General features: G+C 45.2%; 1 protein-coding gene and 1 pseudogene across 1 annotated transcript in view; one reads left to right on the top strand and one right to left on the bottom strand.

Moving 5' to 3' along the window:
* Positions 1 to 27,908, top strand: part of AFF2 (ALF transcription elongation factor 2) — a 487,094-nt gene that overhangs the window by 45,124 nt on the left and 414,062 nt on the right. The gene's annotated exons all lie outside the window — the stretch shown is intronic.
* Positions 20,910 to 22,361, bottom strand: LOC132512925 (elongation factor 1-alpha 1-like; annotated as a pseudogene).

Here is a 27,908-nt window from a genome sequence, read left to right as displayed (position 1 = left end):
GACTCTCAACCACTGCGCCACCAGGGAAGCCCGGGGTGTTTGTTTTTCATCATACCATCAGGAAGAGGATTCCACAGGCCAATCACTCTAGTCGTGTGCACTTGCCAGTAAGAGTCTACCCTTCAGGCTTTATTCTCAACAGAGTTTACGTTTGCTTTGGAATCTGTCAGTGAACATGGTTTATCCTCATATCACCTGGTTTGTAGATGCAACGATAAGACTTCAAGCCGACGGCATAGTTGTTGGGTATCTAGGCTCTTGCGTGCGTGGGGTTAGGGATATTGCCCCACTTTTTCAGGGCTGAGTGTTTGGCATGGGCTCCATCCATGTCATGTTGAACCACAATTACCAACAGATTCTCTCTGCACTGGGCCTATTTTTACAGGTAAGATGCAAACAGAAATGTTGGGACGCATCACCTCCAGAGCTCGGGACATACTGTGTGATTAATATGTTGATTAACATCATGAAACTTTTCACTTGTAGGTATTATTAATGTTTGTTACTAGAATGTAATCTTTTCTACCTTGGCGTGATACCATGGGATAGATTTATTTCAAAAAATTCTTCACTTTTCCCATCTAGTAAATTATGTTTATAGAGATGTAATTAGTGGCACAGGCAAGATAGTAGTAACAGCACTGCTAATTATATTACTGTACATAAAAAGTGACATCAGTATTATCAAGTACCATTAATAGTCCTAAATGCTGGGCATATACCCAGAGAAAACCATTATTCAAAAAGACACATGCACCCCAATGTTCACTGCAGCACTATTTACAATAGCCAGGTCATGGAAGCAGCCTAAATGCCCATCGGACAGACGAATGGATAAAGAAGATGTGGTACATATATACAATGGAATACTACTCAGCCATAAAAAGGAACGAAATTGGGTCATTTGTAGAGACGTGGATGGACCTAGAGACTGTCGTACAGAGTGAAGTAAGTCAGAAAGAGAAAAACAAATATCGTATATTAATTCACATATGTGGAATCTGAAAAAAACTGGTATCGAAGATCTTATTTACAAAGCAGAAATAGAGACACAGACGTAGAGAACAGACGTGTGGACACCAAAGGGGGAAAGCAGGGGTGTGGGTGGTGGTGGTGGGATGAATTGAGAGATTGGGATTGACATATGTATACTAATATGTATCAAATAGATAACTAATAAGAACCTGCCGTATAAAAAAATAATAAGATAAAATTTTTAAAAAGTAGTCCTAAATGGTGTCAGATGCAGCAATCTTTGCTTTGAATATAGCTTGTAAATCTTGCTAAACCTTTTTCTCCCCCGCAGACTTTCAAGTTTGCTTTGGTTCTATAGTTTTTATTTAAAGGGAAACAGAACCACTTAGAAGAGTCAGCCTACCCCCATTTATAGCAGTGGCTTTGGGGTCACAGTGGGCACCTGCCCTCCTAGATGGCCCAGGTAAATGGCTGTTCTGTTTGATTTGCTAAAGGCATAAATTGATCTTGTGCCCTGTTTCTTCGTGTAAAGGAGACACAAAAGATGGATGTGTACGCACACACACCACCAACTATGATAATGACCGCACACTTAGGAGCCGTCTTTCGTTTTGCTTTTTCTTGATAGAAGCCAGTGTTCTACAATGGCATCTCCAGCTTTTAGGTGGCTGCCATATGTGGTCTGCATTGCTCCCCATGTAGGAGAGGAATGTACAGGAAGAAAATAATGCCAGAACTGATTCTGACATCCAGTGTCTATTGTATCATGCTGTGTTTCCATGTTGTTGTTTCCCTGACATTTCCTCCATGTTTGACTGCTTCAACAGCATTCTAAACATAAAAGGTTTTCCTCTTTGCCTCTGAGGGGGAGAATCCCTTGGGTGGGATAGTTCTAATCAGTTCATCGGTCATATGACAAATCCTGAGGATTTGTGCCCTTGTTTTCCTTCTCTGCAGGCCAGGTGTGCGTAGAGTCTTGGTGGGAGCATCGTTGAGACGTATGACACTGTTTAGTTTGCCAAGATGTTAACACTTTAGCGCTGATTGGGTCTCGCTCGTTGTTTGTGTGTTACCAGACGTATATTTATTGAGCAGCTAGTAAGCACGAGGGGCTGTGAAAAATAAACTCGTGACTAAGACGTTGACTTTGCCCTCAAGGAATTTACAGTCTGGTTGAGGATGTAATACAGCCCACAAACACATAAAAAGTAGACAGGGTTAAGAGCTGTGAAGGGGGGGGGAGCCTGCTGGGAATGCAAAGGAAGGGCAGCTCCCTTCCCACGGTGAGAGTGGCCTTGAGACTGGCTTTGTCCATGAGGAGATAAGGAAGGACAGTCTAAGTGGAGGATACAGGGAGAAAAGGCAAAAGCAAAACAGTATGTCCAGGGAACCGTTTGCATATTCATTTGGCTGGCTGCAGGGCAGGCTGTAGCAGAAGGTGAGGGTGGTACACTGTGTTGTGGCCACACTGCTGGCAGCCTTGGCTATTCGGGCAGGGAATGCGGACTCTGGGAGCCAGTGCAAGTGAGCAGGGAGTGGCATTAGAGCTAGGGCAGTTTCGTTGGTGTCCTGGGCCGGAGGGATTGGGGCCAGGAAGTCCAGTTTGGTGACCAGTTGGAAAACAGAAGGTGATGGTTTTAGCAACCGATGTACTTCTAAGCACAGGCATTTGGACCCTCCTTGTCGTTTTGGAATGAGCCATTCCTCTTCAATGGATATTTTCATTTGAATATAGTCGTCTGCAAATGTAAGATAAATGATCCGGAACAGGGAACTGTGTGTGTGTTTAGGATCCATCCTGATCGAATGGGTCTCAAACCCTAGTGGGCCTAAGGATTGCCCTTGGAACCCTCAGCAGAATTTTAGATTCTGTAGGTCTGGGATGTGGCCCAGAAATCTGCACATCTGCTAAGTGCTCAGGGTCATTCTGCTGCAGCTGCTCAGGCCCTGGCACTTGGAGAAGTACTGTGACTGGCCGCTGTGAAGGTAAAAAGGCATGTGTCTCTGCCCATCAGTGACCTGCCTACCACAGAGGCCGGAGAGACCAGGACACGTGGAAGGGACCAGAGCCCCTGCTATGGGCCCCTGACTGTGGCAGGCGTCTTCTGTACCTTCTCTCATTTGAGCCCCGCAATGGCTCTGAGGAAGGGAATTCTTTTATTCTCACCTTTCAGGAAGGCCTGTGAATACTTTTCAGGAGCAGAGCTTCCAACATGCCTCCAAGAGGGATGTGGGGGAATTAGGCAATGAATGACCCAGGAAACTGAGTTTCCATGATTTGGGTCTGGTCCCCAGGCTCCTCTATGAAGTCAGAAGCTGTCAAGACAGAAGTGTTGACTTTCCAAGTGTCCAGGTTTAATCATTTCAAACAAGGAAAGAGCCCTTCCTTGGAGACAAGGATTTTAGCCGGAGGTATCACCTTCTCTTCGGCGCTACCCGTCTGGCTAGGCGTGTCCTGAGAAAAGAGTCTCATCTCCTCTTCATCCTCCATCTATCACTCTCCTCTGCTCTCACCGCCGAGCTCTTGTCCCTGGACAGTTTACTCACGATTCGAGAGAGGCCAGGCCACGTGCTAACTAAGCAGGACATGGTGGTGCTGTATGGCCAGTATGACTCAGCCATCTCGCCACTGCAAGTCCATTGTGGTTGCCTGAAATAGCTCAGCATGTCATGCTGTTGGACACTCCTCAGTGGGAGGGCCGAGATCAACTCCTGTGCTCCCACTGCCCGTGGCCATCGAGCCGTGCCCTCTGCCCCGTGGGTTTCACCAGCAGACATTCTGTGCTGGGGAGATGGGAGAAAATGTTTGATGTCCAGCCGCTACTTCCCGATGATTGGCCACACACAGAGTTCTCAGCGTTTGCATTTTGTCTCTGTCTGCATCTGCAGTGTTCATCCACGTCTAAGGAGGCGACCGTGTAAAGCAGCCGTTTCCCACTTCCTTTAAAACATGGTCTAGTTGTTCCGGTCAGCATCACCATAAGACGGGGATACCTTTAATGGAATGGATTCTGACCAATTAGCTCACAGACTCAAGAGAAGGCTCAAAATGTAATCTTTTTACGTATGTGTGCCTTCATATACACTGGCTAGATAGACCTTTTACCATTTTTTTAAAAAGACTCCAAATATAACCTGTCATTAAAAACTGATTGGTATAAAATATTTGGTTTTTCTGATTTTTCTGTTTTACTTTGTTCAAAAGTAAGGATCATACAGCTGAAAGAAACTTTTAGAGGTTATCTGATTTGTCCTCATGATATAGGGATTAACCATTCTAGGCAAATGGAGGTGTCGTTTGCTTCCAAAGGTGTCCTGAGAATTCGTTTTCACAACCTTGAGGGCGGGGCGGTGTCAATGACTTCTGTATTTCCTTCCTTAGCTGAAAATAGCAGAGGCTTAACGGACACTCGTCAAATACATGAACGAGCCTTTATTGGAACCGCATTGAATTGGCTAGCAAGTAAGTTCCGAGCACATGTTTGTGGAGTGGATGCCCAGATGAAAGAATGGACAGACAGCCACTAGGATATTTGCCACTGTAGCTAAGGTAATTTCCTCATGTTGCAGATAAAATTCTTTTCTCGGTCTACTCTTCTTGTGGCTGAATTATCACAGCCTCATTTCCCTTTCCTCATAGGCTCATCTTTCCAGGCCTGTAAGAGTGTCTGGGGCTGTCTGATCCCCGGGTGCATTGTAATCCTGTCTCTGTTGTGGATCCCAGGCCTGGATATGCCAAAGTGAGATTTACAGAGGATTAGCAAGCATTTTGTATCTAAACCTGGATGATGACAATGGAGGTTTTGTGATGAGTTTTTTAAAAATCTGGTTTGACCACTCTCGGCTCTTCCTTCCCCCAGTTGCTATTTCTAGAACTCAGGATCGTGATTAGGCAGCATCAGAAAAGGAGGCTACTGCATCTCCCTCTTGGTTATTGAAACCGATACGCTTAATAGTTTATGAAGCATCTTCAAATAGCTTCCTCTAAGGCTCCAGGATGGTCCCTCAGCTTGAAACTATTGATTCGCTGTTGTTTAGCCCCCAGTGGATTGCTTCTCATCTCCAAGACTGGATTTTTGTTACAATGAGAGTTGACAGAATTCAGATTTAGCCAAGTGAAGTCTGTCAGCGTCGGTAAAATGTTAAAGATTGAGAACAAATGGGATATTAACCCAGGACATTTCGTGTGAATGTTGTGAAAAGAAGTTGTATCAGGAATCAGGACCTTTGTGGTGTACATTTGTAGAAGATAATTATTTAAATGCCCAAGTCTCCTTGCGGAGGTAGGGAATGGATTTCCATGCCTACGTTTAAACAGGTTAAGTCATAAAACAGACCTAAAATGGGAAACAGTCCAAAGTTTCCGCAACAAGAGAAGAAATGCATCAAATTTGGTACATCCACATACTGGGCATTAATTTTTCTTCTTTGGACTTTTTTTGAAATTTCCAGTGTTACTTGACAACAACTGTGTGTTACTTCTTTACGTACTCATATAATAAACGAGTACATTCTAGCGAACGCATCATTGTACCTGAGGCTGGTCTCGGGGACCTCGCATCCAGCCACATGTCCTCTAACTCATAGACAGTGAGGGGGAAGGTGGGCGTTGAACTGTGGTACGCAGACCCCAAATCTGTGGCCTCGCCCGATGTGTGGCAGCTCTGATTCGATGGCCGGCTGGAACTGGCCATTTGGCCCTTTAGGAGTCAGGCTCTTCCCAGGCCAGAGGAAAGGTGGAACCCATGCCCCGGATTGGGGCGGGCTCCTGGCCAGTGCCCCTTTCTTTCCCGTGGAGTCAGACACGAGGGCGCATTGGCCAAATAGCCTTTGCCAGGCAAGCAGAGCAAAAGTGGGGCCTCTGACTGCCTTTGGTTCTCAGTGTGCTCTGGGCGGCGTTCCTGAACGACTCGTTGGTTCTGCTCACTTGGCTGTTTCGTCTTTGAGTGGAGGGACCGAGTAGAATATCACAAAGCGAGTCCCGGCTTCACAGCGCAGATGCTTTTGCATGAATGAAGAAGTCATATGTGGGAGAATGGAAGACTTGCTGGTTTTCGATTTTTCTCTAATATGTTTTGCTCAAAGCCTGTTTACCTCTAGATGTGGAAATCAGGACATCCCTTACTCATGACCTTTGTAGGGACAACTGCTAAGTCAGTCAGGGTCCTGGCTCCATTCTGAGTATTTGTTGCTTTGTGGCAGGTAAAGCAAAACAATAGGAAATGAGAGGGTTTTCCCGCAATAGTTTGAGCTTCGTGGGGAGGCAGGGAATTGCACCGAAGACCTGACATCTAGTAGGAATTAAAAAACGTGCGGGCTTCTCTGGTGGCGCAGTGGTTGAGAGTCCGCCTGCCGATGCAGGGGACACGGGTTCGTGCCCTGGTCCGGGAAGATCCCACATGCCGCGGAGCGGCTGGGCCCCTGAGCCATGGCCGCTGAGCCTGCGCGTCCGGAGCCTGTGCTCCGCCACGGGAGAGGCCACAGCAGTGAGAGGCCCGTGTACCGCTTTTCCCCTTTATGTCAGAATAGTCTTTGAGGATGAAAAAGGATGAAGACTCTTCTGTAGCCTTCTTTCTCTTTCGTGTGTGTGTGTGTGTGTGTGTGTGTGTGTGTGTGTGTGATTTTTTAAATTGAACTATAGCACAATAAAATGCACAGGTCTTAGGTGTTCAGTTCAATTTTTGACAATTGCATGCACCCAGGTGACTACCACCCCAAACAAGATAGAGACCTGTTCTGCCCAAGAGCAATCAAAGCAAGCCACATGTGTCATTTAGAATTTTCTAGTAGCCACATGAGAAGAAGTAAGATACAGGTGAAATTAATTTTGATACTCTATTTTGAACCCAGTGTATTTAAAACATTATTATTCCAACAGAAAATTAATGTAGAAATTATAATAAGAGATTTTACACTTTTTTGGTAACAAGTCTTTGAAACTTGATATATAGTTTATGCTTATAACACATCTCAATTAGGATGCTAATTTTTAAAAAATTGTATTAAAATACACGTAGCATAAAATTTGTTGTGACCTTCTCTGAAAGGGGTATAATCAAGTTCTGGAGCTGAGTGAATAGGGGCTGCTCAAACAGAATGCTCTCCCTGGATTTCCATTTTCCAGTGACACTGAATTTGGAATCCTGTGGACAAGAGGCAGACAGGTCCCTTCTGTGACGTGATCTGAAGACCCAAACTGTACCTGAGCTTCGAGCTGTTGTTGTCCGTCCTCACCCCTCAGTTTCCTTCCACTGATATTCCTGAGTGCTTCGTAAGTGCAGGGCGTCTACAGAAAACTGGCAAGAGAAAAACAATGACATTGTCCTGGCCCTGGAGCAGCTCACAACCCAGTGGAAGAGGATACTTCCAAGCACCATTTCAGAGAAATATGACACAGCCCTTGGGTTAGAGGAAACTTCTGGAAGATGAGGCCTAACCTTTAAAGCATGGTTAGAAGTTGATGAGGCAAAGGGACCAGCAGAAAGAACAGGGACTAAGAATGAATAGAGCACGAGTTAATAGTCAGGCTGATGGCCAGCTCCACCATTTACCGGCTGTGTCACCTTGGGCCAATTGCTTCACATCTCTGGGCCTCTTTTCCATCATCTATAAAACAGTGATAATGATACTTACCTACCAGAGGTGTCAAAAAAAGTGTACTGCAGTGATGGCTCATTCATTCATTCGTTTGTTCAGCAGATACTTTAAAAACTCACCCTGTGCCAGGTGCTAGGCTAGTTGCTAGGGATACTGCAGCATGGTCTGCAGGCTCCCAAAGCTTCATATCTGTATGAGGGGTTTAGCGAGCAGTAGCTGTTTTCTTAGGAGGAGAGGCAGACCTGAGAAGTGCCATGGGCTGTTGGGGAAGAGTGAGAGGTGTAGTCAAGTTTACATGTGCCTAGTGTGTGTGTGGGCTGGGGATGAGTGGAGGGAGATAAGATTGGAGGGGAGAATGGGGACCCCCTCGCAGTCTCACTCCTACTGAAAACATTTTGAAAATCCTCTTCAGTATTTACCAATATTTGGGATTATTCAAGTATTTAAATAAAACCGGAATAGACTGGTCGCTTGTTGGGTTGAATTTGCATTTACCACATTTTACCGTCCTGATTTCAGACTCCATGAGATTAGGGGCCACGCCGTATCTCAGTCTTTCACCCCATTTCTGTACCGAGTCCTTTTGCAGTTCTGCTCAGGCTTCAGTTTTTTATTGACTTCACTGAATGCGTAACTCCTGGCACCAGGCCTGGCACACGATTTTTGCTCCACAGATGTGTGTTGAGTGGCTAGATGGGCAAATGGGTGGACTGGTGCCTGCGAGCATCGGCAGAATGAGTGCAGCTCTTCCAGGGCGCTCCCCTGAGTCAACCCCTGCAGAGGCGAGGCATCTTGCTGCCCAACAAAAGGAGCCTCGGCCCAGAAGTTAAGATATCTGGATTCTAGCCCTTTTTCTGCCCTTCATTTGCTTCGTGACCTTGGGCAAGGTCACTTAACGCCTCTGTGCCTGTTGCCCAACCTGCAAATTAATGGGTTCGCCTCCATGACCTCTGGGATCTCGTTTCACATTCCATGATCACCTGGCTTCTAGGGTTCATTTCTTTCACTGTTCCAGCCTCTGTCCCCCACACATGGTGTGAGCTGCTCACTACCCTGCAGTTTGGGGAACTGAACTCACACCAGTTAAAAACAGGGCACATTAACAAGAGTTTTGGTGGAGATGTCTGATTCCATTGTTGCTACAAAAGGTAGTGAAAGGGCAGCGAGAGGATTCCAGTCTCTTTTGGAACCTGTGTTTTGTTCTTTGTCTTCTCATCATCCACCCACTGAGTACTTGATCATTGCTGTGCATGATGAAGAGGAAGAATTAATCCTCATCTGACCTGTATTTAAAAATACATATTCATATTGTCCTAGACCTAGACTGAGTCTAAGTTCTGCCCTGATAAGGCAGTTTCGACCACCTTTTCCATCTATAACATGTTCTGCTTCCTGATTGGAGCACCAGACTTGGATTTGTCGAGATATGCCCTTCAGCAAGATTGGCATTTTTTTGGGGGACAGTGACTGTTTAATCCCCCAGCACTGGGGAGATGAGCATGGAGAAAGAACCACAAAACATAAAGATGACAGCAGCCAATGACTTTGGTGTCCCATCCCAGTCAGTCCTCCCATACAAAAGTAACATCACCAAAATAAAAATAAAAATCTTTCTGCATATGTAAGAGGCTGCATTTTCATCCCTGGAATATTCATTCAGTTTTTATGCATCAAATTATGCACATACCAATAACCTTCTAATTTATGGATGCTTGCTGTTAGGTTTTGTTTAAATGAGTTCCTTCCAAAAGGAACCAGCTTCTGTTCTGAAAAAATGAATAAACCACACAAGGTGAACTTTCCTACAACTGATTTTCTACGTGGAGTTTCCAGGGTGTAATTTAGACATAGCTGTGGTGGTTTATGAGCATAGAAAGTGTAGGAGGCTACACGGATGTACCCGTGAGTGACTGGAAGCCAGAGGGCAGAGGGAGAGATCCAGGGGGTGGGGATTTCAGCTCAGTTTCACATCTCTACCCTAAGGCATTAGATGCTGCTAGTTCTTCAAAAGCCAAAGATTTGTTTTCCAGAAGAAATTCTGATTTGATTAAGATATTGCTTCCAGACCTAATGTTCCCTTAGCAAATCATGCCTACATCCATGATTGGAAATAAACTGCATGTTATCTAAGCATAAAAAAGCCACATGATTTGGAACTATTCTACAGAAGTAACATTTAGTGTAATTACAGTACATTTAGATTAATTATAGCGCTGGTTCTGGGCGCCACCATACTTAAGGTCATATCAGCATTTTCGTTATTAACCCTGTGTGGAAGAAGTTTCTCCTCTGGCTGCGTAGTGTTTCCTCTTAAAAATATTTGCGTTCTATAGCTGGCTAGATCAAAATTGAATGGCCTTTCCACTTTTAGGGTAACTTTAAAAAGATATGATTTCAGAGGGATTATTATTGCTAAGATTGCTGTTTTTGTATAAACGCTCAAAATAGGCAGAGAATCATTTTCAAGAAGTGGAAATGGTCACAGCGTTTCATTAGGAAATAGACTTGCTATAAATGGCTGTAGGCTTCCTACCGTTGACCAGAAAGTGGCTGCAATTTAACAACCATGTCCAAAACAGCAGTACCCATCCACCCTGTCTTTGTGAGTGGCTTCTGGAATCTTTGCGTCATTCTTTCTGAATATCATTCTAGGCCTCAGGTTTTTATCTCTTGAGAGCAATGGTGTTTGTTTTCTTTTTCCTGAAACAACCAAAAGTCATTTGGAACCAGATTTGGTGAGTAGGGAGGCTGATAAGGTCGAATACACATTTTACTGAAGGATGAAATAGCTGTGCCTGGAAAATAATGAGCCTCATTTTCATGCCTGGTTCATAACTATAGCTGAAGGTAATTCCCTCAGAGGAATTCCAAACTCGGTTGAGCAATGTCTGTCTCCTTGAAAACAGGGTACAGTTTCCTCATGGGCTGCTTCGAAGGTGCCGGCATTCATTTGAATGTCAAATGTCTGCTAGTTTGTTATCTGAAGAGTCTCATTATTTTATGGTTCTACTCCATTTAAATAAAATGAGGTTTCTTAAAAATTCTAAGCTATTGACCGTAATGACACTAAAACTCATTCTGACCTGTTGTATATGTTAAGAACAGTCCCTAAAATGTATCTTAATATAAATGAATGTAAATATTCTCAAAAATATCTGTTGATAGTAATAGCTAGCATTTTGTTGAATATTTACTGTGCGTCAGGCAGTGTGTTTGCTATGCTTTCACTCATTCACCCATGAATTTTTGAGAACCTTAGGCACCCATCTTTTCAAAAGGTGCCGAGATTAAGTAACTTGCCCAAGGTTCAGAGCTCGTAAAGGGATGAGGTGAGATTTGAACTCAGGCTGATCTGATATTTCACCCCATCCGATGCTTCACTGCCTTTGATAAACACATGGGTCTTGGGTAGAGTTGTAGATTACTGGTCCCCAGCATTCTAGCTGTTCTCTTGGAGGATGAAGGGAAAAATCAGGGCTGTTCAAGCCAGTTTTACAGAGCAAGTTGTAGTAAATGAACAAAGAATCCGTGCAAGAGCAGTGATTTTGTCAAGCTCTCACCTGGTTTGATTTTTCCTTTCCCTTTCTATTTGCCCTGCTAGCTTCTATTTCACCTTTTCCTGGTAGAGTTGTGCAGGTGAGTAGTTCTTATCAGGAACAAATGATGCCATAAATCAGGACTGGAATCAATGAGGTTACGAGCCCTAAGAGTGAGAGGCAGTTTTGTGGGCCTCAGTGTTTTCCCTGCTCACCGTGCTGTATCTTTGAAGCCAGAAGCCATAGAGGCTCATTCAGAGACCTATATATATATATATAGCGGCTCTGTCACCAAGCTGGGTTCCCAATGCCCACCTTTCCCTTTTAAACAAGAGGAATATTTAGAAGAAATAATAGAGAGCACGTATGCTCTCATGTCTGTCTCCAGACGTGTAAGAAAAGAAACGGAAAAGGATGTGCTAAACAAAACCACCTCTTGGTAATAACACTGTAATGTAGAAATTATAGCCTGGGATTCTTGGAAATGGCTCCGTCCCCCCGCCCGCCTTCTCGGAGAGACTGGCACCAGCTCTTTAGCTTTACTCAGCTAAGGGGAACTTATTTACCGGTGCCAAATGCATTACTTTAGTAAAAGGGAGGCAAATAGCAATGGATGCCATTCGGCGCTCTGATGAGTGGGGACGGCCATTTTTTCTGAAGTACTGACTTCACTTAGAGGAGAGCCATTGACAGACACCAGAAACCCCGGGAGCTGGTAGGCCAGGGAGCTGCCTGTCGAATTCTGTGTGCTCAGTTCTTGCTGCCTTCCGTGTGCTAGATAATAGAGGGAAAATGGGAGTGACCGGTGAGGTTTCCCCTTGAAGAAAACAGGTATGACTCTGAATGTTTGAGGTAATGCCGGGGAAGTTAGTCTGGCAGTTCGAGTTGGTCTGTTCTAGTCGACTGGGTGGGAAAATGGACTGATCGTCTACCCCCTCGTCACATAGATTGCCTGGCTTAGGGAAGGGCTACGACTAGGGTGAGGCAGGTCAGACGCCCCAGCCCATCATTTCAGGTGGCACCGAAAATTCAGTCATCAAGACAAATAATATTTTAATGGGGTCTTTGTAAAAAATCAAAATTAAAAAAAATCCACAATGAAAAAAAATCTAATTTTTAAGTGCAGACAGGATCAGTAATGGTACTGTTCTCAGGGACACTGGAGCCTGAGGCAAAAGGAAAAAATGTTCCATTAATTTTGATTTAAAAAAAAAATTGCCTTAAAATTCCAATTCACTTGATGACTGGGTTTTTTGGGCACCTTCTGCTCACCCTGAAAGCCCAACTCTAATACTCTCTCTCTCTCTCCCTCTCTCTCCCTCTCTCCCTCTCCCTCTCCCTCTCCCACTCTCGCTCGCTCTCTCGCGCGCGCTCTCTCTCTCTCCCTCTCTCTCTCTCTCTCCCTCTCCCTCTCTCTCTCTCTCCCTCTCCCTCTCTCTCTCCCTCCCTCCCTCTCTCCCTCTCTCTCTCTCTCTCTCCCTCTCTCCCTCTCTCTCTCTCTCTCTCTCTCTCTCTCTCTCCCTCCCTCCCTCCCCCTCCCTCCCTCCCTCTCCCCCACCCTCTCCCCCCACAGGCTTCTTAGGCAGAATGTATTTTACCTCTGGGCTTCCCCGGTGCTTTCTGCAGCTCTGCTGACAGCGCTTGCCATGCTTGTCTGTCATTGTTTGTCTGCCTCTTCCGGAGCGCTATGGCTTCCTTGAGGAGCAAGCCCACATCTTAGGCTCTTTGTATCCACTGGGCCAGCCAGACATTCAGTAGGTACTCAGAAATATTTGCTGGTTGTTAAAAACAACAACCAAGTGCATAAAGGAGTTCAATGAATAAGTGAAATTAACCTCTGAGTCTTTTAGAACTTGACCTGCGCGTTGACGTTTTCCAGTTGTTCCTAACCACACCGCTGGGTCCGTAGGGACCCTGGTTGGGAAACACAAGTGCCACAGAGGGAACTGCTTCTAGAGACTCTCCCTCCTGAGGGCACGCAGGGAGTCAGGTTCGCCAAGTGGGTGATGACGTGCCCTCGGTGACCCCGTCCCTGCACCCATTTTGCTTCATGGCCTGTGCAGAACCCCAGAAGGATTCAGTCCCAGCTCAGCAAAGCCTCGGGGCAGAGGATGGTTTGCCGAAGGTCAGCGTTCAGCGGGCACTTCCAGAAGCCCTCCTGGCTTTCTCCTGGGGCCCGGGCCCTGCCTCGCCTCTGCCTCTGCCTCGGCACCCTGGGGTGGGGAGCACTTCCCCACCGTGCCAGGCACTGCCAGTGCCCCGGCTCGCCCCGCTGAACCAGAACGTCCAGGGGGTGATGCCCTGATCCTCAAGGGCCACGGAATACTCCAGAACACGTGGGAATCTTGCCTGGGGGTTCTGTGTGGCCAAGCTTTGGGGGGCTGCTTTACTTTCTTAGAGAGCCACGTTCTTTAACATATTTTTATGACAGTGGCTCAATGGCGAGTTGCCCTCAACTGAGCTGGTTCACCCTAGGGCACCCACTAAAAGAAATAAAAAGGTGGAGCAAACTATACAATACGCATGATCACTTCAAATCAGAGACGCAAAAGTCAGTATTGAAATGGCCCCTCGCACGTGGAGCTCATGCGATTAAAATTCAGGGTCCATGAGTTTTAATCCTAGTTGTAGACACTGGGAAATTATTGAACTTACTTATGGGAAAATGTTAATGAAAGTGGCGAGTTCCCCAGCCTCCAGTATTGTTAATTTTTTAGCAGTTTAAGACAACACGGTCATGCCAGCTCGTGACGGCGTGGCTCTGTCTGCATGCTGTTGAATCTGTCTACCTGACTGATTTCTGTTTTAACCGCATCTAATCAATTGGCAGGTCGCTTTGGCATCATGTAGACACAGCCAGTGCTGTCCTGGGGGCTGTGTATTGATTTAGTGTTCAGAAGTCTCGGCTGAATGGTGAGTAAAAGACGTGCAACACTAGCATACAAACCCATGGACACAGCAGAGAGTCAGCTGCTTAGAGCCTTGCGAAGTCCCTCAGGAAGGCAGCACCTTCGGGGCATCTCCCCTGGGCGCTTTGACTCATGCAAGCAACTCTCAGAAAGAGCCCAAGCCTCACTCATCCTCACAGGTAACAGGCCACCCATGGGCTGGAGTCCTGTCCTCTCACCTGAGTCAAAAGAACAATCTGTCTCCCATGCTCCCTTCCCTGTCCCAAGCCCTATATAGGCAACCAAAGCTACAGACAGGCCAACTCAATCGTTCAAGAAAAACGAACCTGAAAACAACTGCACTCAGGTCGAAGGTGATTTCATTGCTATTCCCAAGAACAGTAGATACCACACTTCCTCCCTCCCTTTCCTCTCCCATCCCCTTCCACCCCTCTCTCCTTTCCCTTCCTTCCCCACTTCTTGCAAGGGATCCACTAAACGCTAGGCCCTGAGCTAGGTGCTGAGGGGCCAGGAGGGAGCTCGGCGCCAGTTTTCACAGAGCTCACATTCTAATTGGAGTGGGCAGATGTGAAAAAATCAGCAGTCTCATTTTTGACTGCAGTAAGTGATTTGAAGGAAGTCAAATCGGATGACGTGATGCAGTTACAGAAGTGGAAGAGGCCGAGTTTAGCCTGGGTGGTCTGAGAAGGCGCTGGTTGAGCTGAGACCGGAATAACGAGAAGAAGCTGGTGAAGCGAGTATCTTGGGGAAGCTATTCAAGGAGATAGCAGCGGAATACAAAAGGCCCTGAGGCAGGGGCATGCTTGGCTTGTTCAAGGAACAAAATGAGGCTTGTTAAGGAGGGTAACCTTACAGGGGCCGAGATCATGGAGGTACGCAAGGACCAGATCAGTGGGTACTTCAGAGGCTGAGAGGAGCAAGTTGAATTTTATTCCCCTTGCAGTGGGAAGCCATTGGAGGAGTTGAAGTGGGGCCAATCATGATCTGATTTACATGTTACAATGGCACCTTCGGAGGACAAACCGTAGGGAGGTGAAGAAGGAGGCGAGGGAGGCCAGCTCTTGGGGCCGTTGCAGTGGGGCAGGCGAGTGATGACGTGCATGGATGGAGAGAAGTGAGTGGATGCACGAGATATGTCGGAGGTGGAGTCAAAAATAGTTGCTGATGGAGCCAGAGTGTGTATGTGGCGGGGAGAGGGTGAGTGAAAGGGAGGAGCTGAGCGTGTCCTCTCAATTTTTGTCTTGAGTGGCCAGGCAGATCGTGGCGCTTTATGTCTATGTAACTAGAGTCTCTTGAAATGGTTTTTCTAAAACAAAGCACTAGTCTTTGCCAAAGAATGATTGAAGTTTTATCTTTGGTGAGACAAGAGCAAAATAAAACTGCAGCATGCCACTGGGAACCTTTTACTCCCCATTCCATATACTCATTTGTAAGCTTGCAAACGTCTTGGGACTGAATTTCAACCTGGGCTGTCTCCCCAGCGGGACTGTGAACTCCTTGAAGGTAGACAGGGCACTCTGTCTTATTCCTTCTGGTGCATCTAGTGTCAAAGTCAGTGTCTGGCACATGACAGGTGTTTGGTAAATACTTGGAGAAAGGAAGGAAGGAAAGACAACGGACCCTCTTTAGAACTCGTCTACCCTTTATTTTCAAAGGTTAACCTGAGAATGAAGGGGGTACAAAAAAGGAAATAACGTAAGGGAATCTCTGCAGCGTGAGAAGGAAACCTCAATACACCCAGAAAGGAAAAATACGATAGAACAACAAATATGCTGTAAATAACATCTCCCTCACTGTGGAAAGATTTAGTAAATCTACCGCGGCGCTTTCCCGTCTGGCAATGTCACAGTGTTTAGGACTAAATTTCAACTCTATGTGATCATTTGAATTCAATCCCAGATACGTTTTAAATATATCTTTTGTTCATGTCTAAGACACTTTGGATGACAGATATACTATCATTAGACTGTATTCAGTAACTAATAAAGAAATTATTAAGAAAGTGAAGTCCAAAATGCCTGTGTAACTATAGAGGAGCTGCCTCATTCATCTGATACAAGAGAGGCAATGAACTGTCTGGAAGAAAGGTATTTTCCTCCGAAGCCTTTGGTAGTTCCTTCCTGATTAGAGAAAAAAGCATCAGGATTACTCAGTGTACTACTTTGGAGGCATCTTGATGTGGCCTTATCTGCCTTTTCTCAGCACACCTTCTGCTCTGCCTTTTTTTTTTTTTTTAATTTATTTTTATTTATTTATTTTTTTGTGGTTCGCGGGCCTCTCACTGTTGTGGCCTCTCCCGTTGCGGAGCACAGGCTCCGGACGCGCAGGCTCAGCGGCCATGGCTCACGGGCACAGCCACTCCGCGCCATGTGGGATCTTCCCGGACCGGGGCACGAACCCGCGTTCCCTGCATCGGCAGGCGGACTCTCAACCACTGCGCCACCAGGGAAGCCCTGCTCTGCCATTTTACACCATTTAACATTTGTAATTACTTATTCTTCATTCTTTCCTTCCTCACCTATGCCTTTACTCTTGCTCTTCCAGTGGTCAGGAAGAGATGTCCTTCACCTTCTCCATCTCCAGTACCCTATCCTTCAAGTTCAACTCAAGTGCAACCTTCTCTAAGCAGCCTTCTTGGATTTCTCCAGGGTGACTTTATACGTTCCTCTATGTTTCCTCTGGTTTATGTTATGTTCAGAATTATGTCAATGACTGGCCAGTTGTTCTCAACCCACAGTATATAGTTGAATATTTCTCTGCTTGAAGGAGCATTATGTAGTTCATCATATATATGATAAAAACACATGCTGTATCCCCTGTATTTTATTTTCTTGGTTGTAGGAAACTGACTGTTTCAAACACTTTACTCAATATTCCCCTAAAGGCATCAGCATCAGAAATTTATGAACATATTTTTATTAGAGATGATTTGGGTTTTATTCCTAGGAAATGGAGCTAGAAAAATTTTAAGGTCATTAGCCATAATAATTTAAAATACATAGTTGTTTGAATATGTTAGCTTTAGCTTTTAGGTTCTCTGCTATCTTTAGCTTCTTCCATTTTATTTTAATAATGATAAAAATAAATCTCACATTTGTTAACTTTTTCCATTCTACGGTGTTTAACAAACCTTAGCAGTGCAAGTATAATGAAGTGGTCCATATGCTTGCAACTAGGTTTATGGCCCTGAGAGCATTTGATTACAGTTCTTTCTATTTCATTGATGTTGCTCAGAGTCAACAGAAGAATTGGGTTCAAACTTATTGGAAAAGTACAATTAGAAACCCTTGTCAACCCAGTTAACATGTCTTTGAAAACAGCATGTTAACACAGAACCTCCAGAATTTTTAACTCTAAAATGTACTTTTATTTCTATTCTCCCTTCTTCCAATAACCATTTGTTGCATAACAACTATGTTTTGGGTTCAGAGCTCAACCCTGGGGATAAAAAGAGCAGCAAGGCTGTCAGAAGTGTATATATATATATATATATATATAGATTTGTTTATACATCAGTAAGGTAGGTTGTATGTATGTAGTGTCAACCGTAAAAATAAAATAGCCAGTTATTTTACCGGCAAAATGAATTTATTCAGGAATCACAGAGGAATTGCAATTTGGGACAAGCAAACTATGGCAAGCTATAAGCAAGTCCAGAGAACTAAGGAAAGGAGCCTTCTTTATAGAGGAAAGGAGACAGTTGGGAGGGGCTGTTTTGAACAAAATTCATTGGAGGAGAGTAGGAGTTCAGGGTGGTGGCAGCTTCTCATTGGCTGACTGTGGTGGTTTCTCATTGGCTGGGCTGTTGCTAGGCAAGCAGAAAATCTTTCTTCCTCCTGCTGGGGTGTGTAAAGTAAGCTTCTTCCAGTTGGGGAATGCAAGGTACACTTCTTGCTGGGGTCTGCAAGTGGCAGAGAGTGCTGGTGCATGAGAGCTCCCCCTTCGGGGCTTTCTGACTCCATTTTCTTTATTTTTTTTCACTTTAATTAGTTATTATTATTACTATATACTAGGCTCCCTGCTACATGCTCTACTCCTATAACTGCATTTTTTTAAACTTTTTATTTGTTATTTTGGAGTATAGCCGATTAACAATGTTGTGATAGTTTCAGGTGCACAGCAAAGGGACTCAGACATACATGTGCATGTAACCATTCTCCCCCAAACTCCCCTCCCATCCAGGCTGCCACGTAACATTGAGCAGAGTTCCCTGTGCTATACAGTAGGCCCTTGCTGGTTATCCATTTTAAATATAGCAGTGTGTACATGTCGATCCCAGAATGAGGTTTCCTTTATTTATTTTTATGTTTCCCCTTTTGATCAAGATCTTTCCTATAAAGCATTGCTGATCAGTCAGGTTTTGGTGGGTTTACCCCTTGGTTCCACGAAGGACCTTTTCTGGTTGTCATGTCCCACGTCTGACAGAAAGTACACAGAATGGAAACCACTGAGGCTGCATTTGAGTAACAAGAAAGGGTAGGAGGGAGAACTCTCAGGCACCTCTCACTTAAAGTCTATATCTTATCAAAGTCATAAGTGTTGGAGGTCATTTTGAAGCACTGAGCTAATATCACTCTATCTGGTGCATCACTTCTGCAGAGATTTGACAGGCAATAGGTATAAAGTTAAAAAATAATTATGCAAAACAGAATGAAAATTAACGTGACAAATCCAGGTTGTATGATTGTTCTACACCATTTACCTAGGCCTGAAGGTAGCCAACTGAACAAATCAAAGGACCGTGGAGAGTTACGTGACATTTGTTTGTAACCAGTATGCTTGTTCCCTGATCTTGTGTGGTTGAATATCTACCTTACCAGAAGCGTTTAGCCATGAGCAACAGGTGGTATTTGCTATTACACAGACACCTCCTGTTCAGCAAGTAGATAATCAAAGGGCTGTACCGTTGTCCAAAACTACTTTAGCCAACGAGTCAGGTGATCATTTGGGGGCTGCTACTGCCTTGGCTGTGGAGTTGGCTAGCTAACCTAATGTTAGGGAGAGATTTCTGATCCGACGTTCACTGGCATTTACTTGGACCCATGGGAGAAGGGCTTTCCCTATGGGGCAGATCTGGAGTCATGTGCGCCTCCTAGAAGTTCCCATTTAAAGTGGCCATTGGAGCTTTAATGCGGAGGACCAATGAGAGGCTTCTGATTTGTTATGAATGGTGACTGGGACAGTTAAATATCCCAATAAGCATTGCTCTCCAGTTCACCAGCTATCTAAACATTCATATGCCCGTGAGAAATGCCAAGCACCACAGGCAAGAATAAAGCCAGGTGTAGCGCAGAGGATTCCAGCTAACATATGGTTATCGGCAGCTTTGTTGGCTGGAATTTCCTGATTGACATTTCCAAGCCCGGGGTCAGAGGAATTGGGATGACATTCTGTAGGGTACCATCCCAGCCTAGAGAAGTCTTTTCTAAAAGCCTTGAAAACAGGAGTTAGCTTGTTTGCATTTCCCTCGGGTGCAGGGTAATGGATCGTATTTAAAAAAGAAAAAGAGTGCCAAGGTTGAGGTGCTCAGCTGAACTGGTATGGTTGTGGTTGGAGAACGTTTGAAACAAGGTATGGGAACACCTGGCTGTAATAGCCTAAGCAGATAGTTAACACCAGTAGGCTTATGCGTATGACTGACAGTGGCATTTGGGACTAAAGAGAAACTGGTTACAGGTAAAACCAAGGGATCTCCAACACCATGAACAGATCAGAGTTTCTGGTGACAGATCCAACCGTCGGAAAGGTTTCCTGCTTTCCCAGGAGACTGGGAAATGCAGAGAGGAGTATTGTCTTTCCAGTAAAGAGAAGGAGAATATAGGGTGGGAAGCAACAGTGAGAAAAGGCATACAGGCCTGGTCTGGTTATGTTGGGAAAGCTGTCTCCTTCAGAGGCTGTGTCCACTTCAGTTCCTGAAAATCTTTATTTTCAGGTCACCAGTTTGCGTGCAGGTCCAGCCAGGGTTTGGTGTTTTCTTTAGATGTGACACATGAATCCAAGAGTCTATTCCTTGGAGTTTGGCAACACAAGGGTTGGTTAATGGTACCTGATAGGGGCCTTTCCAATGAGCTTGAAGGGACTCTTTCTGGAGGTGTCTTGTCCAATAGGTGAAATCTCTAGGTGGTAAGGAATGATGTTTAAAGTCTTCGTGTCCAGAGAAGATGGGAGACACTGAGAAAAGATTGCTCTACTAGAGCATGGTTATTTTCAACAGAAGCAATTAAGCCTCTATAATTTTGAAGGATGACCTCCTTTTATCAGTTGTGGATCAAAAGAAGCAGGTGCCAGGTGTATTGGGCATCCTGTGATTATCTCAGAGTGAGAGTTTATCACTTCTAAAAGGGTTTAGACATGAGATTTAGAAGGACTAATGGCAGTGCCTTTGGCCAGGATACTACACATGGGAGGGTTTCTACAAAGTTTGCAAATTGAGTCTCTTTTTTTTTGCATTAAACTTTTTTAATGGGTCTCAAATTCTGTGACCGATTTTTGGTCAAGTTGTTTCCATTAAAAATATTGATTTTAGGGCTTCCCTGGTGGTGCAGTGGTTGAGAGTCCGCCTGCCGATGCAGGGGACACGGGTTCGTGCCCCGGTCTGGGAGGATCCCACATGCCGCGGAGCGGCTGGGCCCGTGAGCCATGGCCGCTGAGCCTGCGCGTCCGGAGCCTGTGCTCCGCAACGGGAGAGGCCACAGCAGTGGGAGGCCCGCGTACCGCAAAAAAAAAAAAAAAAAAAAAGTATTGATTTTAAAAACTAATAACTTAAAACTGCCACACACAAAACAAATGGTCCGCAAAACATTCTCCTTCCTTCTGAAGGTTTTACGATGCATTGTTATCGTTAACCAGTCTTTTGCTATTAAACTTAAATGGCCAGTTGAGACCATTCTTCCACCACTGATTAAGACTGGGGTGGCAGGTATTGGGGATAATATTCATTTAGCCTTCTGAGCTTTCTGGGCAGACTTGGTGACCTTGCCAGCTCCAGCTGCCTTCTTGTCCACTGCTTTGATGACACCCACAGCAACCGTCCGTCTCATGTCACGAGCAGCAAAGCGGCCCAGAGGAGGATAGTCAGAGAGGCTCTCAACACACATGGGTTTGCCAGGAACCGTATCAATGATGGCAACATCATCAGATTTCAAGAATTTGGGGCCATCTTCCAGCTTTTTCCCGGAACGACGATCAATCTTCTCCTTCAGCTCAGCGAACTTGCAAGCAATGTGAGCTGTGTGACAACCCAGCACAGGTGCGTAGCCAGCACTGCTTTGGCCTGGATGGTTCAAGATAATCACCTGAGCTGTGAAGCCAGCTGCTTCCATCGGTGGGTCATTTTTGCTGTCACCAGCCACATTGCCACGACAAACGTCTTTGACAGACACGTTCTTGACCTTGAAGCCCACATTGTCCCCAGGAAGGGCTTCACTCAAAGCCTCATGGTGCATTTCAGCAGACTTCAGTTGTCACGTTGACTGGAGCAAAGGTGACCACCGTGCCAGGTTTGAGAACACCAGTCTCCACTCGACCCACAGGGACAGCGCCAATACCACCAATTTTGTAGACGTCCTGGGGGGGCAAACGCAAGGGCTTGTCAGTTGGGCGAATTGGTGGCAGGATGCAATCCAGAGCTTCAAACAGTGTGGTTGGTTCCAGTGGCATTGCCATCTTTTCGGGTGACTCTCCGTCCCTTGAGCCACGGCACGTTAGCACTTGGCTCCAGGATGTTGTCACCATTCCAGCCAGAAACAGGCACAAGTGCTACTGTGTCGGGTTGTAGCCAATTTTCTTAATGGAGGCGCTGACTTCCTTAACAGTTTCCTCCTGTCTCTTCCGGCTGTAGGGTGGCCCAGTGGAATCCATTTTGTTAACTCCAACAATTAGTTGTTTCACACCCAGAGTGTAGGCCACAAGGGCATGCTCACGGGTCTGCCCATTCTCGGAAATACCTGCTTCAAATCCACCAACACCAGCAGCAACAATCAGGGCAGCCCAGTCAGCCTGGGATGTGCCTGTAATCATGTTTTTGATGAAGTCTCTGTGTCCTGGGGCATCAGTGATGGTCACATAGTACTTGCTGGTCTCAGATTTCCAGAGGGAGATATCAATGGTGATACCATGCTCACGTTCAGCTTTCAGTTTGTCCAGGACCCAGGCATACTTGAAGGAGCCCTTGCCCATCTCGGCAGCCTCCTCCTTGAACTTTTCAGTGGTTCTCTTGTCGATCCCACCACATTTGTAGATCAGACGGCCAGTAGTGGTAGACTTCCCCGAATCTGCGTGTCCGATGACAGCGATGTTGATGTGGCTCTTCTCCTTTCCCATTTTTGCTTAGGTTTAGCGGTGGTTTTCACGACACCTGTGTCCTGGTGGCAAACCCATTGCGAAAAAGCACAAATTGAGTCTTAATATTGCTGTTAGTGCATTGGACCAGCCCTGAGGATTGAGGGGGGGAAGCACAGTGAAAATGCGTTAGGACTGGCCAAACGACACAGACCTGCTGTAGTATTTGACCAGTAAATTGGGTTCCCTGGTTGCTGTGGAGCTCAAGAGGGGTTCCTGAGGGTAAGGATAATCTTTCCTAAACTAATTTTAGCCACAGAAGAGGCAGTAGGTTGTCTACACAGAAAGGCTTAGACCCAGTGGGAAAACATACAGACCATGACTAAAATATATTTATATCCATGAGATGGGGGAAATTGAATTAAATCCATCTCCCAAACCTCCAGTGGTCCATTGGGCAATTTAAAGTGTTCCAGAGCACTGCAAACAGGTTTTCCTGAATTATATCTTGGGCAGGTGTGGCAAGCGGAGTAGGCGCTTTTTGTGGCCTCATTGATATCTCCTCACCAGTACTGATTCGTAAGCATTGTCATTTTATCTGCAGACCAGTGGCTTAATGCATATACAGTAGTCAGTAATGGGAATTTTAGAGTCCCTGGCTAGGCTGGATTGTTATTTGGCCCAAACCAGAGTTCTCCCTTTTTATCAAATGAACAGTTACTAGATTTCCAATCTTGTGTTTCCTTTTCTGGAGCCAATTCTTGGGCTTCTCTAACCAATTTCTCTAGGTTATTATTTGGGGCAACATCCCTTTGGACATGACAGAGGTTTGATTTTTCGTTCCTTTGAGGGCAACATTCTTGGAAATGTCAGCAATGTGGTTTCCTTTAGCTTCCAGGGAGTCAAGTTTGGAATGCCCAGGGACCTTAATAATAGCTAAAGTTGCTGGCAAGAGTGTGGCATCTAATAAATCCTGGACATAAGAGCCATTTTGAATTTTAGGCCCGTTAGAAATAAAGAGACCTTGCTGTTTCCATAGCAGTAAGTCATGAGCTACTCCAAAGGCATATCTATTGTCTGCAGTTTTGCCCTTTGCTGAAATGCAGGCCCAAGTAAGATCATGTAATTCAGCCTGTTGGGCCGAGGTGGCCAAAGGCAAAGGTGCCACCTTGATGACTTTAAAAGGAGTTGCAACTGCATATCCAGCACAATATTTAACATTTTCTTTCTTCAAGAACCATTGGTAAGCCATGAAAACGCAGCATTGGTGACAGGAGTTTCCTGTAAATCGTCGTGAGGAGGCAAAAGGTGATCTGTCAGAGTCAGTCATGAGGAGTGTTGTCCCTAGAGAAGGGAAGAAGGCGGCAGGGTTACGGTTATCACAGTGAGAAAGAGTTATATGAGGCGTGATTGCCATGAGGATTTCATAGGAAGTGAGATGACTGGCTGAAGTGTGTTGAGTGTGATGAGAATCCAGGAGGGCTCTACTGCATGGGGTACAAAATTGGTGAGAGGGGATCCCATGACTACCTCTTTGGTGGCCTTAAGTAAAAGGAAAGTGGCTCTGAGGTAAGGAGGGGTATCCTCATACCATAGTATCTATCTGCTGACTGTAGTACCTTATGGGGCGATGGTGATCCCCATGTTTTTGGGTGACTACTCCGAGAGTACTTGTCTCCTTCTCCAACGTAAAGAGGAAAAGGGGAAGTTGATACTTAGGATGTCCAAGGGCAGGAGGATTTATCAAGCTCTCCTTTAAGGTATTAAAAGCTGGGTCATCCAGATATTCCTAAGTAGTAAGGGTCAGGTTTGCTGTTCTTTAGTAAGGCATATAGAGGCTGGGCCATGAGAGAAAAGTTCAGAATCCAGCTCTAACAATCACTAGCCAACCCAAGAAAACCTCATAACTGACTTTGGTTTTGGGCTTTGGGAAGTTCAGGATGCTATGAAGCTTATCTGGGTCTAGGTGCCCAGCCCTTTTTCCATGATCAGGTGCCCAAAATAATGAACTTGGGTTTGAACAAACAGCCGTTTCTCCTTAGAAACTGTATGTCCCTTTGAGGCTAAAAGCTTCTATAGGTGGGTGCTGTCTTCCTGAAAAAAGACCTGGGAAGGGGAGCAGAGAAGCAAGCCGTCTACATATTGTCATGAAGTAGAGCCTCCAGAACATTTATATCTTCTAAATCAGCTTTTAAGATTTGTGAGATGTAAGAAGGACTTTTGGTAAAATCCTGGGTCATTACTGTCCAGGTATATTGTTGTCCTTCCCAAATAAAGGCAAATAGGTATTGATTAGCATTATCTGTAGGGATGCTAAGGAAGGTGCTACGTAAATCACTCGCAGTGAGAAATTTGCTTGTGGTGGGCATGAAGCTAAAAGAGTATGGGACTTGGGAACAATAGGGTGACAAGGGATGACAGTATAGTTTATGGCTTGGTGGGCTTGGACAAATCTCCATCCTTGGTCATTGGGTTTCTTTTCAGGTAAAATAGGGATGTTGCAGGGACTAGTGCACCAGATAATGAGACCCTGGGTCTTATAATCATCTATTATTGGCTTAGTGCCCTGGAGGGCCTCTTTATTTATGGGGTGTTGGTTAATTCCAGAGAGAGGCTTTGAGGGATCTATTTGCATCTTAATAGGAGGATTCTGCCGATATAAGTTGAGGATTTTGCCCATAAGGAGGGTGGCAGCTGATCTTATAGGGACAAATGATTAGTTTCCTTAGAATTAGCTCCAGTGCCATCAGAGATGGAGCAAATAAAAGATGTTGAAGGGTCATTTGATTCGCTCAGTAGGTGGCTATTTTGGTTGCTGCTATCAAATTCTAGAATTATTCTCCCTTTTTGGGAGAAAGAAATTCCAGCATGATATTTTTCTAAGAAATCTCAGCCCAGTAAATGAATAGGGATGGAGGAACTAAGGAGCAAAGGGTGGGTATCTCTTAGAGGGCCTAAATCAAAGGTGATAGGTTTAGAAACAGGAACCTGAAGAGCTTTATTTGGGATCCCCACCATTTGAACCCTCTTAGTATTCTGAGGTAGGGGCTGTTTAATAACAGTGGGCTTGAGCACTGAGAGTGAGGCTCTGGTGTCAATAAGGTCATAGAGAGATTCATTCCCAATCTGGAGAGTGGTTTTTTCAAGCCGATTAAGAGGGAGGATTTGGAAGAGCCCCTGTAGTTCCTCAGAGCCCCATCATTGGGGGTTAGGAGGGCATTGGAAAGGCTGGTTAGAGGGCTGAAGGTGTCTGGAGCGTTAAGCTTGTAACAGTCCTGGCTTTTTCCAATAATGGCAGAGACCGGGAGGGTTTGTTTTTGTTTCTTTAGAGACCTCCATTTGTTGGAGTTTAAAACTGAGGATTTTAGTGGTCTTCCTTTTAGTTGAATCGTACAGGGTGCAGGTGAGCCGGTTTGCTAAATTAACTAAATTTGGATGGATGTAGTTCCCCATTCCATCCTCTTTGAACTAGAAGAGAAAGATCCTGGTTCAGCCCGTTAATGAACATAGAGTTAAAGGCTGCCTGAATGGATTCAACATCCAGAGACCAGAATTGTCCTTAAAAATAGTTTGGAGTTGACTGTAATAATTGTGCAGAGTTTCATTTGTGTTTCTGAGTGCAAGTCTGAATCTTATTCCAATCACTAGGTTTTGGGAAAGCCCTAGAAGTTGCCAACTGGAGTTGCCTGGCGATTCCCTGAGTTTGATCATATAATAAAGCACAGGGTTGGTCTCCTGGTTGTACTTCTAGGGACTCTTCTGGATTTTCCCAGTTAGCAGTTTTTATCCAGTGTTTGGCTTGACCTTCACTGACAAGCATGTGAGCTAGCTGATATAAGTCAGAGAAACCAGGCTGATAAGCTTGAATGTCCATATTAAATTCCTCAGCAAATTTGTGGGATCCTCAGTTACTTTGGGAAAATCTGACTATAGCTTGTAGTTCAGCTTTAGTCCAGGGAACATAAGAAATTAGGGGTTTAGCATTTGGATCCTCAGAGGGCCTGATTTAAAGAGGCAGGTTTTAATAGGCTCAGGGGAGGAGAAAGTGGGGAGAAGTTCAGAGAAAAAGGGAAGTTCAGCAAAAGGATTAAAAGGAGGAGATGGGGACAGTGCAGAAGGGAAAGAGGAAGCTGACACCAGGTGGGACCTTGGCACAAGATGACTGCAGTGTACCTGGAGACATAGAGGATGGGAGAGGGAAAAAAGAGACCTCAGAAGCTTTTTGGTTTTTTCCAATTGTTTATTTGCCTCAGTTAATTTAGAAATGGTATTTTGTAAAGAGGCGATTTTAGAGTCTTGAATGAATTTGGAAGCCTCCAGGAGCCAATTAAAATAGGCATCCCTTTCAGTCTGTTTAATTTTAGAGCCATGATCTTCTAATTTAGTTCTGAGAAAAACAAATTTAGGGAGGTCAGAAGTTCCCCATAAATGCCACTGGAGTTCTAAATTGTTTTTGGTCAAATTGATCCATTTAGTTAAAATGTACATAAGGAGGGACCATAGTTTTTAAACATAAAACCAGCTGGGGTCCCGAAAGTGGGACACTCCCGAGATAATTTAGCCGAGTTGGATCCAACTGCTCAAAACTCAGAAGTTTAGAAAACAGAAGAATACTCACCAGAAAGGGCAATGCCTTCATAAAAACAAAAACAGTTCCCAAATAAAGTCAGAGAGCTTGACCAAAGGAAGGGAGTTTGGATCCAAGGGAAGGCTTACTGAACTCAGAAGAAAAAGATAACTCACAGAAGGAGAGAGTGCAAGCGGCTCAAGTGCGTACCTCACACAGTTCTGGGAGTCATTAGTTTGTTGTTGGGGAGCGGTGTTGGCACCTTCGGATCCCACTTCTGACACCATGAAATGTCAACCTTAAAAATAAAATAGCAGGACTTCCCTGGTGGCACAGTGGTTAAGAATCTGCCTGTCAATGCAGGGGACACGGGTTCAAGCCCTGGTCTGGGAAGATCCCACATGCCGCGGAGCGACTAAGCCCATGCATCATAACTACTGAGTCTGCGCTCTAGAGCCCGTGAGCCACGACTGCTGAAGCCCGCGTGCCTAGAGCCCATGCTCTGCAACAAGACAAGCCACCGCAATGAGAAGCTCACGCACCGCAACGAAGAGTAGCCCCCCCGCTCGCCGCAACTAGAGAATGCCCACGCACAGCAATGAAGACCCAACACAGCCAAATAAATAAAATAAATAAATTTATTTTAAAAAACAAATCCTATTAAAAAAGTAAAATAGCTAGTTATTTTACCAGCAAAATTAGTTTACTTGAGCATAGCAGAGGAATCGCAATCGGGACAAGCAAACTGTGTCAAGCCATAGACAAGCCTGGAGAACAAAGAGGACCGTCCTTTTATAGAGGAAAGGAGGAAGTTGGGAGGGACTGTTTTAAATGAAAGTTCTTTGGAGTAGAGCGGGAGTTCAGGGTGGTGGTGGCTTCTCACTGGCTGAGTGTGGTGGTTTCTCATTGGCTGGGCTGTTGCTAGGCAAAGAAAAAGTCTTTCTTCCTCCTGCACGGGTGTGTAAAGTAAGCTTCTTCCTCTTGGGGAATGCAGGGCACACTTTTTCCTACTGAGGCGTGCCAGTGGCAGAGTGGTAGTGCGTG

The sequence above is a fragment of the Lagenorhynchus albirostris genome, chromosome X (genome assembly GCF_949774975.1).
Source record: "Lagenorhynchus albirostris chromosome X, mLagAlb1.1, whole genome shotgun sequence".
NCBI classification, from domain to species: domain Eukaryota; kingdom Metazoa; phylum Chordata; class Mammalia; order Artiodactyla; family Delphinidae; genus Lagenorhynchus; species Lagenorhynchus albirostris.
This window is presented reverse-complemented; position numbering and strand designations above follow the sequence as displayed.